Source organism: Monodon monoceros, unplaced genomic scaffold (assembly GCF_005190385.1).
Source record: "Monodon monoceros isolate NGI ecotype Baffin Bay Population unplaced genomic scaffold, NGI_Narwhal_1 Super_Scaffold_10, whole genome shotgun sequence".
NCBI classification, from domain to species: domain Eukaryota; kingdom Metazoa; phylum Chordata; class Mammalia; order Artiodactyla; family Monodontidae; genus Monodon; species Monodon monoceros.
The window spans coordinates 44420730-44428727 of record NW_021703766.1 but is presented as its reverse complement, the minus strand read 5'-3'; the positions used below and the strand labels follow the sequence as shown (position 1 = coordinate 44428727).

Sequence of the window (7998 nt, the reverse complement as noted above, 5' to 3'; positions counted from 1 at the left end):
GTAAAGAAGCATGATCATGTGACTAGTTACAGAAATGAGGACTGTAACTGTCATGAGTATTCCTCCTTGTTTTGTTATGAACCTGTGTGTTTATATTCTTTTCTTTCTTAATCCCATACCTTGTAACTTTACATCATAGTATTCAAGTATTGACTTTATATCATAGTATTTAATGTTGTTAATTTTACATCATCATATTTAAATTACAGGGTACCTAGAAGAAGTGTAAAGATCACCCAAGGACTTTGCATCCTCTTCTGGGAAAAATTTACTGAGTTTTCAGTTGTACCCAGAATAGCTGTATCATGTTAGGTGAAATTATGACCTTGTTATTGTTTTTATTTGGAGATTAAGTATGGTTTAAGGAGAGCAGTATGAGTGCCAATTTGACAGTGTGCATTTGTAATAGTTAAATTTATGTGTCAGCTTGGCTGGATCAGAGAATGCCCAGATACCTAGCTAAACATTATTTCTGGGTGTGTCTGTTAGGATGTTTCCGAATGAGATCAGCATCTGAATCAGTGAGTTTGGTAAAGTGAGTTTGCCCTCTTCTATGTGGGTGGGCATTATTCAATCCGTTGAGGGCCTGAATAGAACAAAAATGCAGAGGAAAGAAGAATTCTCCCCTCCCCTATTTTCTGAGCTGAGACATCTCACCTCATCTTCTGCCCTCAGACTGGGATTTATTTACATCATTGGCTCCTCTCATTCTCAGGCCTTTGGACTGTTGACTGAATTACACCACTGGCCTTTCTGGGTCTCCATTTTGCAGATGGCAGATCGTGGGATTTCTCAGCCTCCATAATCATATAAGCCAATTCCTTAAAACAAATCTCCTTTGATATCATATTGGTACTGGTTCTCTGAAGAACCCTAATACAGGCCTGGAGATTTCTGCTTCTGAAGTTGGTAAATTATGGATTTAATTAATAGTTACCAGACTATTCATCTTCGATGAGTTTTCATAGTTTAAAATCCATGTCAGATAATTCCAATATCTGTGTTAACTTCCTGTTGATTTATGTTGATTATGTTTTGTCATCCACTTTGAGATTTTCCCTAGTTCTTGATATGCGTGTGTGTGTGTGTGTGTGTAATTATTGTATCCTGGATATTTGGGGGTTTATTTTATGAGTCTCTATTTCACACTTAAATCAAGTTCCTAGTTACTGCAAGGTCAGGGTAGTAGACAGGCTCCATGTACACATAGCATTTGAAGTTGTCCACCAGCTGGGAGGAAGACATAGGCAGGTTATTCCTGGGACAGATTGGCAGTCAGGATTCTGCTCAAAGCTCACAGCCTTAGCAGATTTCCATAGACTGTGTCATGGAGCTGCCTCATTATTGCTGGCACAGGATGGTGACAGTTTCAGCTATCTGGCACATCTTCCACGAATGATAGCATCTGCTTGTATGAAAAAGTACAAAAGGTCTTTATCTTGTATATTGTGATTCTTTTTGGCTAGGAATGGAAAGTGAGAATTTCAATTTTATCGAAATACCAGTAAGATCTCTAAATTAGCATAACCCAATATTGATGGGAACCAAAATTTGTGGTGAGCCACAGAATATCTAGTCTGACTTCCTTCTACCCTTGCTACCTGAACCTATCCATGTATAAAAGTTTATTGGAGAAACAGTACCATGTACTGATCTCTGGTTCAAGTAAATACATTTTACAGGATAGTGCCCCAACATCACATGGTATTCCTCTTAGCTGACAACATAATTGACTCTTTAGTAGTTCTTTCCACCATTGTATAATATCAGTTAATTGAGGAGATGTATACCTAAACCTAGTGAATCCATGGATTTTAGCTCATTGATTCACTTTTTCTGTACAGTAAGTTCCATCGTCAAAATCAGTGTTGAGTGGGATAATATGATGAACAATACATTCAGTTTTGTGGAATTATAAGTGAGATAAGGCAAACCTATTTCAAGAATAAGTGCCCAGTCCACTTCTTTGAAGGCTGTTTTTATGTAGTATAGAATTCTGGTTTGACATTTATACAGCATATTGAAGACATCACTTAATTTTTTTTTTTTGGTTTTGTTTTGTTTTGTTTTTCTTGGTCCACACCCCGTGGCATGTGGAATCTTATTTCCCCTACCCAGGGATCGAACCTGTGCCCCCTGCAGTGGAAGCACAGTCTTAACCACTGGACTGCCAGGGAAGTCCCAGATTACTTAATTGTTATGGCTTTAGTTTTGTTGATTTGGAGAAGTCAGTTCTCAGTCTTACTGTTACTTCTCACTACTTTTTTTTTTTTTTTTTTTGGCTCTTTTCAGTTTATTGCATGAAGGAGTTACACTAGTCCAAGTTAAAAGCAGACCCCAGATGGTTACATTATACAAGCTGTGAGGTTTTTAAACTTGTGACAAGGGCCAGAAGGGAAATTCTACACATTGCAAGGAAATCCTCACTTAAGCTTCAGTGAGCCAAACGCACTTAAAACCCATGAACTGGTCGTCCGTAGCCAGTCCAATCTCTACGAGGAACTGGCATATGTTCTTGCACTTTTCACCCTGTAGCTGAATTCTCTATATTCTGGATGCTCAATTACAGTACCATTTCAGGCAAATTTCTTCCTAAATGCCTTCACTAATTTCTTTTTATCGTAATCAGCGATCCCTTGGACTGTAGTAAGGGTCTTCCTGCCGGTTCTCCGTTGAATTCTTTTATCAATATAATCCTCAGTGCCGGCAGGAAGCAGATCATCTCCCTTACTTGCATCAGCAAAGGGGTCGAAAGAGTGGAGGTTCTGGATAGCAGACATACGATACAATTCCTTTTCCTCTGTGGAAACGGCCTGCGGAAGGCCGCGGCTGGAGAAAGCGGGCGCGGAGGACCGAGCATCGGGAAGCGAGGGGGCTCGAGGGGGAGGCTGCTGAGTCCATGGCAGCGGCTTAGTGATTCCTTACTACTTTTTTTTTTAACTTATTTTATTTTTGGCTGCGTTGGGTCTTCGTTGCTGCGTGCCGGCTTTCTGTAGTTGCAGTGAGTGGGGGCTACTCTTCGTTGTGGTGTGCGGGCTTCTCATTGCGGTGGCTTCTCTTGTTGCGGAGCATGGGCTCTAGGTGCGCGGGCTTCAGTAGTTGTGGCTCACGGGCTCTAAAGTACAGGCTCAGTAGTTGTGGCGCAGGAGCTTAGTTGCTTCACGGCATGTGGGATCTTCCCGGATCAGGGCTTGAACCCGTGTCCCCTGCATTGGCAGGTGGATTCTTAGCCGCTGCACCACCAGGGAAGCCCCATTCACTACTTTTTATAATTTCCTTTTTCTTTGGTTTTTCAACAGAGTTTTCTTTGTATTTATTCTTCTTGGCCTTTTGACAGCTTTTTTGAACTATGGCCTGATGGATTTAGTTTGGGACATTTTTCAGCTAATATTTTTTCAAATATTCTTCTGCCCCTTTTCTCCCTCTGCATCTTCAATTGTGTGTGTTTAAAACCTGTTCATTGTATTTTACTTAGCCCTAAATTATTATCTCCATTTTAAAGTAAGATGATGAAATTGGCCCCCAAAACTAAATTGTCCAAGGGCACTTGGTTAGTTATTGTGATAGCTGAGATTCACATCTGCGAAGTTTGACAAAGCCCATTAAAAAAAATTATGATTGAATATCACCTCTCAATGTCATGCATTTTTTAATGCCTTCCATCTCAGTACTTCATCAGGAATATGATGAATTAACAGATCTGTGGAATATGCCATCACTATTGATGGCATAATATATCACCTTACTGGTGATAATAATTTATTTAATCTTTTATTAGGTATTTATGTTTCTAACTTGTGCTTATTGTACATCATTCTTTGATATACATCCTTGTGCATGTATCACTGTGCATTTTATAACTCTTTCCCAATGACAGTTTCCTAGAAGTTATATTTCTGAATGACTATCAGGTATTTAGTAATTGCTAACAATATGGCAGGCCCCGGGCTAGTGTTTGAAGATTAGCATTAAAAGTGTAGTTGCTATCCTTCAGATCTTTATAATTGAGCAAGAAAAATGTAATCCTTGTAGGAATAAATCTAAAGTAGGGGGTGATAAAGGCCTCTAGACTAAATTAAGATGATATACCTCTGAAGATACAGATGGAAGACATTCTAGCAAGCTGAAAATTATTTTGAATTCATGGAATCTCTGGAAATGAATGGATTCATGCAGCAAGCTACATGTCTTTTACATTTTGTATTACACTGATGTTATGTCTTTTACATTTTTTATTACACTGATGTTAGATGCAAAGTGAGATTATTAGTATAAGATGTTTCAGCAGCTTTTGAAGAACATTATGGCTAGAAGATCAGGAAGATATGAAGAAAAACAGCAATGAGACTTAATCAATACATTCATTACTCAGGAACTTCTAGCCATACTTTTCTACCCAGTAATCCAACATAGTTATACTTAGGAAACATAGATTTGTTCAGATATGTACTTGGAACACGAAGGGGTAAAGAAAAGTCATTCAGCCTAAATACACTAGCTCTTATAAGAGTATCTTTAACTTTTCTACGAAATCAAGAAAAAGATATACTATCCTATGACACTTACTGCCACTTCTTTTTTTTATATAATTTATATATTTATTTATTTTTGGCTGCATTGGGTCTTCATTGCTGTGCGCTGGCTTCCTCTAGTTGTGGCGAGTGGAGGCTATTCGTTGTGGTGCGTGGACTTCTCATTGTGGTGACTTCTCTTGTTGCAGAGCATAGGCTCTAGACACATGGGCTTCAGTAGTTGTGGCACGCAGGCTCAGTAGTTGTGGCACATGGGCTTAGTTGCTCCACAGCATGTGGGATCTTCCCAGGCCAGGGGTCGAACCCGTGTCCCCTGCATTGGCAGGCGGATTCTTAACCACTGCACCACGAGGGAAGTCCCAATGCCACTTCTAAGTATATATTCAAGAGAAATGATTACATTTATCCACAAAATTATATGGGTAAGGATGTTAATAGCAGCTTTGTTTATTTTAACCCAAAAATGTTACCAACCAAAATGCCCTAGCAGGATGCATAAGAAAATTGTACTACAAAACAATAAGAAAAAAAAAAGTACTGGTACATTTACATAGATGAGTCTTAAAGGTATCACGCTGAGTGAAAGAAGTCAGTCACAAGAGTATGTACTGTATGATTTCATTTATGTGAAGTTCAAAAGTAGGTAAAACTAACCAATTATGATAGAAGTCAGAATATTGGTCACCCAGGTGGTATAGACCGGGAAGGGGCATGACTGAAACTTGTATGTTAGAAAAACCCTGTATCTCAATCTGGGTGGTAGTCACCCTCCTATACACGTAAAATAATCAAGCTGTATACTTAAGATCAGTGTCTTTGACATACTTTATGTGTATTATACTTCAATTTAAATAATCAAGGGGAAGAAGGATGGGGCCATTTAATAATAGACTCTTGATGTCTCCCTAATGTAGATTAATGTGTGTGGCTCATGGACACCTGGCCCTTCAACAAAGCCTGCTAATTGATGGTTCTTAATCTCATAGCAGGGTCTGATGATTAGGACTAAAAGAGAAAAAAAGACAAAAATTTATTCATTTTTGGCTGGATACAGTGGGCATGATTTCATCCTTCCCAGTCTGGATACTAAATGAGAGTGATGAGCCATGAGAATCTGAGAGTTGTAATGTAGGCTTAGAAGAATGCATGGTCTGTGCAGTTTTCTCACTTCAGATGTGGAAGATCAACCAGGCTCCAGAAACCTTAAAGGAGGTTCTACATGGATGATATGGCCCCTCCTCTGGCCTGGAAGAGCAAGTTTGAGCAGTCTAGTCACAAGTGTAACTCAGCATCCCAGAATGCAGTACTGGTGGAAATCCTGTTAAAGTGCCCACACTTCTGTTTTAATGCAGGAGAACATCTGCTAGGAGTCCATCTGTTTACATCAGGGTTCCCTGGGGTTTGCAGAAAGAGGTCCCTAGACTCCACCTTATTTTCCCAATGTATATATGGGGGGAGGGTGGTTTGGAAGAAAAAAATGGAGGAGAAAAACCTTGACATTTTGTGAACTCCATGGCAAATCTGGTCTTATTGCCTTATTTTTTTCCTCCTCCCAGATAAGACTTCCCTGGATTCTAGGATTCTTGAGTAGATGAATTCCAAGGAAGACTGTCTAATTCTTGCAATTCTAAACTCATGGGTCATGTAAGTTGGTTTTCAGTGTTAAATTCTGTTATTTTTTAGGTTATGTGAAGACTTTAATTTTTTATTCTGAAACTTCCCCAGTTCCTCCTATTTTTGGAGGAATGCACTCCAGGTCCCTCCTCTGTGCCCCCATTTTCTCAAACCACTGTTCAAATGTGTACTGGAGAAATCAGCATCTCCTAGGTACTCAGTCTTCTGTCTAGACCAGAGGTGAAGCAAAAACAAAGTCCCTTCAGAGAGATACTTGACCATCTCTTGTCAGTTCTGCAATTTGATGATAAAGGATGATTTCATTTGCACATGGGAAAGTTCTGAACTTTTCCATAGACCCATGTCTGTAGATAAAATAGGACTTAGTGTTGATTGGCCTCAGCTACTGCTAAGGTGCTCAGTCCTTCTGAGGAAGCTGCAGGCCGCTTTAGGCTTAGGCCCTCACTTCATCCTGAGGCTAGCACTGCGCCCAGCATTCCCCGCTTAGCATTCGCCCACACCATGGCCTCCATCTCAGAGCTCACCTGCATCTACTGGGCCTTCATCCTGCACAACGATGAGGTTACGGTCATGGAGGATAAGATCAATGCCCTAATTATAGCAGCCGGTGTAAATGTTGAACCTTTCTGGCCAGGCTTGTTTGCAAAGGCTCTGGCATTGGGAGCCTCATCTGCAATATAAGGGCTCAGGGACCTGCCCCAGCAGCTGATCCTGCACGAGCAGGAGGTCCTCCCCCCTCCACCACTTCTGCCCCAGCTGAGGAGGAGAAAGTGGAAGCAAAGAAAGAAGAATTTGAGGAGTCTGATGTTGACATGGGCTTTGATCTCTTTGACTAAACCTCTTTTGTTACATGTTCAATAAAAAGCTGAACTCTCTAAAAGAAAACAAAACAAAAAAGGAATGTGGTGAAATCCCAGGCTTTGTGAGGCCTTTAGGGGTGGGCAAGGAAATGATTTAGAGCCTGCTTACAGATCCATGCTGGGAATTCCTGAGAGGTGAAAACCTATAGTAGGGTCCATTTTGTATCTGAAGAGCATGTACTGATTTCAGGTGATATATGTGTGACTCTGGATTAACATGTAACAGTATTCTCTGGCTCAGAAATGAGAAAACTGTCTGGGGGGGATGGGAGATGGAGTAGCAAGTAATAAGATACGATAGATAGGATGCTTCTAAAATGGCTCCCACTGATCCCTGCTTCCAGGTATTCACATCCTTCTGTAATCTCCTTTGCTTTAGTGTGGGTTAGATTTAGTGACTTGCTTCTAATGAATAAAATATGGCAAAAGTGATGGGAGCTCACTGTTGAGATTAGGTTATAAAAGTCTGTAACTTTGTCTTGCTCACAACACTCTGGTTCTTCTTGCTTTCTCTGATGAAGCAAGTTTCCACGCTGTGATCTAAGGATGATCTCTGGCCAACAGCCAGTGAGGAACCAAGGCTCACACTCCAAATTCTGTCAGCAACTATATGAGTGAGTTTTGAAGCAGATCCTTCCCCATTTGAGCCTTGAGATGACTGCTGCTCCAGCTGACACCTTGACTGCAGTCTGAGAGGGAGAGGACCAAGTTCAGCTGCAAACAGATTTCTGTCCCAAACTGATTTCTTATTCCTATGAAAGTGAACTTTAAAAATCTTTCTTGAAGCTTTCAGTATTTTATCTTTTTATTTCTCTTTGGAAATTTTGCTAAAATGTGCCTAGATGTAGGTACTTTTTTTTTTTCTCGGTACGCGGGCCTCTCACTGTTGTGGCCTCTCCCATTGCGGATCACAGGCTCCGGACGGGCAGGCTCAGCGGCCATGGCTCACGGGCCCAGCTGCTCCGCGGCAT

At 40.7% G+C, this 7998-nt stretch overlaps 2 pseudogenes; one reads left to right on the top strand and one right to left on the bottom strand.

The window, feature by feature from the left end:
- Positions 1-1581: 1581 nt before the first annotated feature.
- On the bottom strand, positions 1582-3047 carry LOC114889474 (annotated as a pseudogene).
- Positions 3048-4841: 1794 nt separating this feature from the next.
- LOC114889488 lies at positions 4842-7895 on the top strand (annotated as a pseudogene).
- Positions 7896-7998: the final 103 nt, after the last annotated feature.